This window comes from Cupressus sempervirens, chromosome 9 (genome assembly GCF_028749045.1).
Source record: "Cupressus sempervirens isolate cs-2001-9-10 chromosome 9, ASM2874904v1, whole genome shotgun sequence".
Lineage (NCBI taxonomy): Eukaryota > Viridiplantae > Streptophyta > Pinopsida > Cupressales > Cupressaceae > Cupressus > Cupressus sempervirens.
The window spans coordinates 628,049,231-628,058,876 of NC_143126.1; positions in this window are offsets into that span (position 1 = coordinate 628,049,231).

Consider the following 9,646-nt stretch of genomic DNA (forward strand, 5'->3'; position numbering starts at 1 on the left):
TATATATATATATATATATATATATATATATATATATATATATATATAGCCAATTAGAAAAAAGAAATAATCTCTTAGCATCATTTTTCTCTAGTTGTCTGTATGAATTCATTAGTTGTACTTATGTAGTACTTTGTATTCCGCACTTAGTTGATTTCAATCAAATCTATACTAGTAAGTTAAAATTCATTTGTTACAATCTAGGGTTTTTGTTGCACCAAAAGATCAACAAGTCAATGCTTGATAAATCCTCTAGACTTATAGAATACAGGAGGCAGCTAAGCCATGTCACACATCCCAAAGAGGAACATTGGCAGTTAGTCTAACAATCCACCCTCAGGGTTACTTGAGGAGATTCAAACATGTGACTAATCTCTTATATCACTTGTTACAAGCTAGGGTTGTCATTGCATTGAAAGACCAACCTATCAATACTTGACACAACCACTAGATTTATAAAACACGTGAGACAATTAATCCATGTCATAATTCCTACAGGGGAATGCTGGCATTTAGTCCAACACCATTGTCATGATTAAGAGAAATGTATGTAGCTTCCATCGATGAAAACATATCATCCATTGTAAATGATATCTTGCCAACAATCTCCCCCTTTGACATTGATGACAACACGTAGTGAAAATTGACTAAATGTCTAGTCCATATGCCAAGTAATAAAATTATATCCAAAATAATATTCTCTTTTTGGCATGCATCACACGTATACATTTTTCATTGAATATATCCCCCTTTAACATCAATGTCAAAGATGATGCTTAAAAAATAGTCTCTTCCAAAATCATAGATTTTGCATATACCAATGTCATACTATACCATCCTAAATTAGAATCACTTTAATTTAGTTATTGTTTAACTCCACTTTAGTGTGTTTGCATTGTACACTTGCACTTTGTACATACTTGTCTCAACTTCTCTCTCTTTCCTAGGCAAATTTGGGGTGGGAACTAACGCATCCTCCTTGATTAACCTTTCCTTCTTGTGCAAAAATTAAGGTAATATCTAACCCCTATAGGGTATCCTCTCCTTTTCCCACATTAACCTTAATTTTTCATTTAAAATCTATTTCTCACTTATCTATCTAGAAAATCTTGATGAAAATTAACCATTTGAGATCCCTAGGGGTCACACATGCCTAAAACCCTCTTGGGTGGGGGACCATCTCATCTTCTACTAGGGATAAGGGAGAAGGTCATTCCTTACCCTAGGTCCCAAGATTGTGGGACCTTGGTCCTATTTCAAAATTGTGTTTTTCTTGCTCAATTACTCACTTCTTGTAGGATTTCATCTCCAAATCCCTATAAAACACTCTCTTTGGCTTCAGTTAGCAACCTAAACATGAATGAAATTATGAAAGGATGAGAGAAAACTTTGGTGGACACATCAATTTAACACAAGAGAAATTGCAAGGTGAATACCAAAGGATTTTTAATTCATCCATTGAAGAAAATAATTAATAAGGCATTCTCAATCAAGCACTACAAACAACCTTCAAACAAGTATTCAAGAAATCAAGGAGTTACAAATGGATTGTGAAGACAAATAGAGTACTTGATCCCTTAGAGGCTTGGTATAATTTCTATGTTATTTTTAGATCTATTTAATTCTTCTTCATTTTTACACATTTGCATTCACTCAAGAACATATTGATTGCATTAACACACTAGCGTTTCACTATGCAAAGTTATATCTTGGCATTTTTATATTACATAACATATCTTCTAGCATCCTAGATCCACATTCTATATTTATGAGCACTTCACACCCTACATTTTTCCTAATGACTATTCGTGGAGGTGGAAATCACCAAACACATGAGGGTTACCTAAGGAAAACCCCTATATAACCACCCACACATATTCACTTTTTTCAGATCTATAGGATTCTAAGCATAATTTTGAACATAGATTCTAGGGCCATTTTTAGAGAACTTTTTAGAAAAATATTTCATTCCAAGGTTTGACATTTTTGGGTTAAGGTTAAGGTCATTCCTGACCCTGCAATTACAAACATAATTTAGTTACAGAGTTGGGAGTTTAGAGTGCATAGTTGTAGTTTTTGGCACTAGTTTCAAGCCTAGGTAGAGGACAAGTTCATCATATACCTAGGGTCAAGGGTGAGGTAATCCTTGACCAATCCAAAAATAAAGTTCAACCTAGTTTAGAATTGACAATTTGTAGGGCTTAGAAAGGAAATTAGGTCATTTGCTCTTTCAATCAGCTTCGTAAATCAATCATTGGGCCTCTTTTCTCCATTGGTTTTTTCTACTACACACATTTCTATCCCTATTACTTATATTTCCTTTTCTAGATCCAATCTGCATACATTTCTACCTTTCATATTACTTCCATACCACATCATGACATCAGCACAAAGAGATCTTCAAAGTTGCAAGGTTGAGGTCTGTAGTGCCTGCCCCTAGTCCGCATTTCTATTATCATTGTCAAATTCTTTTAGGTTGATTTTATGCATTGATTAGTTTAGAGATATTGGATTTACAATATTATGATATTATTTCATGTCTTGAATTACAAATGTATCGGTTATTATTGCTTAGTTGATTTCATTCATGTGTTGTTAATGGTATTTTGATGATCCTAGTTAATAAATGTGGTTTCTTTCATAAAAATGTTAACATGATGTCTTTAATGATGATTATGTTGTATTGATAGAGATGCATTGTTATATGTACGCATTTGATGTTAGACTTGTGATTTTTACGATACTTACCCCATACTTGCATGGGTATGGTGCGCGTGTTTACTTTATCTTTCTGTCTGACGTGTTTGATGTGGTTAAGGGAGGGAGTCGTAGTCACTTGCTAGTCGGGATCTACACGATGAACCACTCCTCGCCATTGTCTGTTTAGTTTAGATATATTATATACATGTACATGCTCGTCTTTTATGCAGGTACCGGGCATCGACTTCCCTGAATTGCCAGGATGAGCGTGCCCTATTACAAATACTCAAATGGTGAGAATGGGAAGATAATGATCAGGTCCAATCCCAGCCATAAGCCTATAATACTTGTCCTGCAAGGAGGACTCGTAACAGACTGTCTACTTTTTTTAAACCCGTGAGTATTTTTATGCGTACGTTGTTTTGTGAGTGTTTGATGTATTTTCTGTTAATTAAGTCTAATTAATAGATTAAATTAATAATTTAATTTAATAGAAAATTATTATGACTTTTTGAATATTTAATTATATTTAATTAATTGAGAAATTAATTAAATATAAAGAATTGAATTGAAGATAAAAGTTTTAAGATTAAATTTAGAACATGATAATATTTATTTAATTTAATAATAATATATTTAGAGTTCATTTTTAAATAAATGCTAAATATTATTGTTATTTAAGTTAATAAATATTTATCAAATTAAACGTTCTAAATATATTAAAAAGTTAAATAAAGTTTAAATTTAGAACGTGATTATATTTATTTAATTTAATAATAATATATTTAGAGTGCATTTTTAAATAAATGCTAAATATTATTGTTATTTAAGTTAATAAATATTTTATCAATTAAGTTTCTAAAAAAAATGAAATTAAAAGTGAAAAGATATTTAATTATCATAAAGATTATAGTTCGCATGATTTATGCATGAGTTGAAAATAAAAGAAATTAATTGAAAAGATTAAACATGTGAAATTAAGTGCGCATGAGATTTATAAGTTATAAATTGATTAAAATAGAAGTCAAGTGGCTAGTTTAATAAAGTAATTTAATAATTCACTTAATGTGCATGAAAGAATAATAAAATAATACTTTAATTTAAAAAGGAAATTAATGGTGCATGAATGAATTAATTAAATAAAATAATTATAATTTTAGAGTTGTGGGGACAGAAACCCTAAAAGGTAATTAGATTCTATATTAGAGGGTTTTGGGTCATTATTGCACACACAGGTTTTGGAAAGCAACTCTGGGGTTTGGGAAAGAAGGCAAATTTTGTGGCTTGAAGGATTTTGTTGCAATAGGATTTCATTGGCTACCATATTTTAGCATTAGCGTGAGGTAGGGTTTGAAATCCCGTGAATGCATTTTCAATTTGGAAAAGATTTGTTTGCTCCATGTTTGATTGGGTGGTCGAAATTACGTCTGTCATCTTGATTGTCTCTAATGAATGAAATTAGTTTCTTATTTATTACATAAATAAATTTGGACAAAAAAAAAAATACGAGTAGAGTTTGATGGGAGAATTACTTGATGGAATCTACCATTTTTTTAATTTCCTCTCATTTTATTTTTATTTTCTTTTGTTAAAAAAAAACGTAAATTGTTGATATTTGTAAAATACCTGATTAATATATATATACATTTACACAAAATAAAAATAAAAAAATGATTATATATATATATATATATATATATATATATATATATATATATATCTCAAAATAAAACTATGCATTTAATTCTTTTTTTAGATCACATGTTTTACGTGAGGTTCCTGTCTATGGAAGCAGAAAATTAAATAAACCCAATCCGTCACTTATCGTACATACAAAATAACAAAAGTAAGTCTATTTCATGGTCATGTTTCGGAATTTATGAATTAGAACCATACCCATAAAGCTAGGAAGAGTTTTAGTTATTTCTACAAATTGATATATCGTGGTCCATAGAAGCTAGGAAGGATATATTCATTTATTATCTTTTACCTCTTAAAAACTCATTCACCATTTTACCATGCATGTCAATGTTTTAAATTATCTTAAAAATAAAACTATAAGCTCCCTCTTAGTTAAAGTTTCCAAATTTTTTTTTATTAGACTCTTAGCTTTTTAAATAGGAACTTTTGTGATCTAATTTGGAAGCTTACGTGGACTTTTACATGTGCTCCTTTCTTAATATTTAAATTGAGTCTACTTTTAAAATAATAAAGAGGAAATGTGGGTAGGATATAATAAAATAAAGTTAAGAAATTAATTATTCGTTTTTTTTTTCCACATTTTAAGTTATTTAATATTATAAGAAATATGTATAGATTGAAATTATTTAAAAAAAAGTTAGATGCGTAGATTATAATTTATATCTTGTAATAAAATATAAATTTAAGATAGGTTCAATATTTTATATTTTCTTCAATGACTATTTTTGTAAATATGTATATATATATTATTATTTTATTATTAAACACATTCTTATGGCTTAATAAAGTTGTTGAAAATGATCGAATTAAATTATGTCAGTGAGTCTTAAGTTTTTTTATATAGTTGTTTTTAGGATTTTGTGATGAGTTGTCTAGCTGACCAAACTAGGACGTACACCAGAGGGTTTTCTTTTCATGTTTTCTTTTATGATGTTTATCTGCTTCAAACTTATGATGAGCTTGTATTTTAATTTGAAAGTTGAATTTATGAGTTTTATAAGTGGTACATTTATGTTTAGTTGGGTTGGTAGAACCAACTTATTTTTGGGTTGTCTGTTAAGGAACCGAGTATGATCATCATGGGTATTGTGGCATGGGACACAACTGTGTTTTTATGTGCTTAGGAGAGGTTGTCTAGGTACGTGACTTGGGAGTGGCTTGCATAGGGGTTCGGGACCCAAAGTGGTCAGTACCAGGGTAACCTAATGCAAGTTATGTAATAAGTGATAATCTAGTAATTAAAATTTATGGGGGGAAACACACTAAAAAGATAAGTTAGAGATTTTTGATCTACCCATGCCTTTAGTGCTTGTATAGACGAAGGATGGGAATGAGATGAGTGCCTCGTCTTCTTGAGAGGGCTTTCTAGTTTCCATATGTGTGATGTTGAGGGTCCGAGGTTCATAGTAACCAGTCCAGGGTAACTCAACGCTTGAGGGTCCGGGGTCTATTAAGAGATCAGTCCAGGGTAACTCAAGCAGCCATGTGATGACACTCCCTAGTATGTAGCCTAAGTCTCCTCTGTAGATTTTGTGTATCTCTGGTGGTGTACTTATTGTTGGTGGTGTATCTATTGTCGGATGTGTTTATTATGGTTATTTACTTTCGTTGATGAAGATTGGTGATTCATGGATGATGTACTTTTGACATGTGGCTTTTGACTTGAGATGATTATCTTTCGTTGACTTTATCTTATGATCTTGGTATTTGGTTTATACTTGGTTCGTGTATGATGTTTGGTTATGTGGTGTCAGTACTGGATTGAGTGTTCTTTCCTTCTGGATTATTTTATCTTCTTGAGTAGTATGTGTTACCTTTGAGGTAGTTTTGGCTATTAGGGATACCTTGCCTAGGAATGTTTTATGTTTGATTAGCCGTATGTGGATTGTTCATTATCTTCCCTACATGGTGGGAGTGGAAGCCTAATTAGGTAACCACGCAGTCGGGAGGTAGTGTCTTCTTACCATTTGGGTTCCCCTTCACATTGCCAGCTGTTGGATGTTCGTTGCAGAAGATGTACCTTTATCATTCTTATTTCTTATCTCAGAGAATTTCTTTTCAGATGATGTATATATGTTATCATGTATTCTGATGTATTGTATCTTTTCTCACATACCCTATGACATGTGCAGTGGATGTTATTTAGTGGATGTACTTTCATTGTATTGGTTATACTTATGAATTTGCTTATGCGATTATGTATCTGTTATTTCTTTATGATCTTGAGACATTGTACTTGGAACTTAAACTAATTAATTTAAAAATTATTAAATGTGACTCAACGTAAAGGAACTCTTGAGGAATTGAAACTGTATCTATATTTGCATATGTGTATTTGATATGTATGTTCTTATTGCTTCCGCATTAATGTTATCTTGATGTTGTTTTAACTTCAAAAAAAAAAATAGTTCAGTAAACATTGTAACATGTTAGGTTTAATTCTCTTGGGTTCCCGAGCGGGGCGTTACAAGGTCTCATGTTTTTACTCTTCTTCCTTGGTAGCACTTGTCAAATCCACTTTGTGAGTGCAATTTTTCCCCCTTGATTCCTATATTTAATTGATGAGTGAACTAATTTTCACGCATTACACTTACTTGCAAATATTTGAAGATATTTGAGAAAATTGTTCTTAGATATACGAATTTGACATCCCAAGAGTTGTCCAAGCTCTTCAAAATCTAGATTTTCCACATATAGAATAGGCTACCTTCTCTACTTTGGCAGGGTCTGTAGGGTTTAATAAATCATATGACTTTACTATCTCTCAAGTGCTCTCTAAAGAATATCTAGTTTAGGAACAAAAAGGTTCCTATGTTATTATGCTTGTCAATCATCCTTTTCCATTCATCTTCTAATGGTCTAATTTTATCATTCAACTTTATTATCTCTATTATGCTGATGAAAATCCTTTTGATGTATCAAAAGTATTTTCCTTGACTGATAATAATCCTCCAATTTCCTTCAAAATCTTGTCTATCAGACACATGAGCAGAAAAACCCTTGCTCATGTAATGTCCCCTAATTAATTATTCTAAAATTCTTAATTAGGGTTTTGTATTATGTTGTTTCATTCCAAGAGAATTCAAATTCTCTACCATCGTCATATGTAGAAACAATTATTGAATTATAATACATACTTAAGCCTTAATTCTATAATCCTCTCCTAATTACTAACCCTAAGGCAGGTGGAAAATTTATTATTTCTCAAGTATGAAAATAATCAACATGAGCCCCCTCATGGTTTCCACCCATATTGGAACTCCTTCTCTCCAAAGTGATTGAATTACTCCTTCCCTTGTACAAACTCCCTATTGTTAATGAGTATTTAAATAATTGATTTACTATGTATTATTATCTTTATATACACAAATATATGTTAGATTTAGTGCTTTTGATTAACATGTTTAAGTTTCAATTCCTTACTTCTCTTCTACACTTGACCCTAGGAAGATCATGGATTTACTTGTTGTAGGATGCTTAACATTGTTACACTCTCTAGATTTACTCTGCCTCTCCCTAAACAACACCATCTATCAACTCCCAAGACTATAGGTGGAGAATAAGGAATAAAATACAATATATATTAATCTTTGTATCATAGGTAATGCATAATCCTAAACATTTATCTATTGAATATATTCAATGGTTTATATCCACATTTATAAGAATAAATTTATTTATCTATCTATTGCTAGGGTTTGACAGATCTGGAATAATATAAGAATAAATATTTATATGCAGAAACAATAGAAGAAAACACAAAGAACATAGATAACACATAGATTTAATGTGGTCCATCCAAAATCTAGGATACGTCCACCTACATAGCCTTCAACCTTTCTATTATCCAGCAAAAATGTTTACCAACATTACAATGCATTATGCATCTCAACCGCTTAAAAAAATATTTTAAGGAAACCTCTAAAATTGACCATTTTAGGGTTTTTACAATGTTGTCGATTTTCTTTTCCCAAAAAAGCACAATTTTTTTTTGGCACTGCGCGTCGATCAGAGAAGGCACCACAACATTAACCCCCACTATATGATTAGTCGCCACAATATCAACAATCTCTCACTTGGAGACTGATCAGGCTCCACACCAAACATCTATCTGTGTGTGTGTGTGTGTGTGTGTGTGTGTGTGTGTGAAACATTTGATTGTTAATACTATGTTTACATTAAAGGAAATGAATAAAGGTGAAAAGAAACATCGAACATATGTACCTTATATATCCTTTTTGACCAATATCACTAGTTTGTGCACAAGCCCTATGCCAACAATGGCTGGTCACCCTAGTCAAATAACTTTCTACCATATAAATTTTCAAGGGTGGTATTGGAAAAATGTAGGTGTATTTAGTCACATGTTTTCTCCCTTACTCCATGTCTATCAATTACTATCCAAAATGCATCTATAGTAATTTTTTTAATCCTTTCTTTTTGGTGGTTATAATATGCTTTGGATGGGATCTTCTTTTCATTGAATATGTATGTTCATCTAAAACTTCTTGCCTCCCTTACTCATATGTATATCCCATATTTATATCTTACTTGGAATAGGGGTTATGGTTGCCTCCTATATACATTGATTTGATCCAACCAATTTTCCTTTATTATTAATGTTAATTGTAAATTATAATATTAGTCTTGTTAGTATAAATTGGCTACCCTTAAAAATCACACACTAGGAAGAATTTGAGCTTGGAAAAAGAAGTTAACTTTGACTATTTAACACTTTTAGCCTAAGAATTAAGCCTTAGTATATGATGTTTAAGTCATTGGTATAAATATTGTATGTAGTTGATCCATTAATTAACTAGAAGAGAGCCTTATTTTTCCTGATATATTATATTAGTAATCATATTTATTGTTGTAATATATTATTGTAACATATTTTAAAGATGTAGTTTATTTTATTTGAACTTGAATGATACATATTTATTACTTTAATTCATTCATATTAGGACAATTATAATATGCTCATATCAAATTTATATATTAATAAGGGTATTGAAAAATACACCTATGTAGATTGATATGAGTTAAAGTAAGTTTTTATTACAATTTGGTAATAAGAACTCATGACAACTCATCACACATATCTTGCTTCCTTCTTTTATAACATCCTTAATATACTTTACATCAATATCCAAAGAAGTTGTATCTTGCAAAATTAATGAACAAATATAGTTAAATATTTTATTAACGAATTCACTGTTACCCTATTCACAACTGCTTGTTCCAC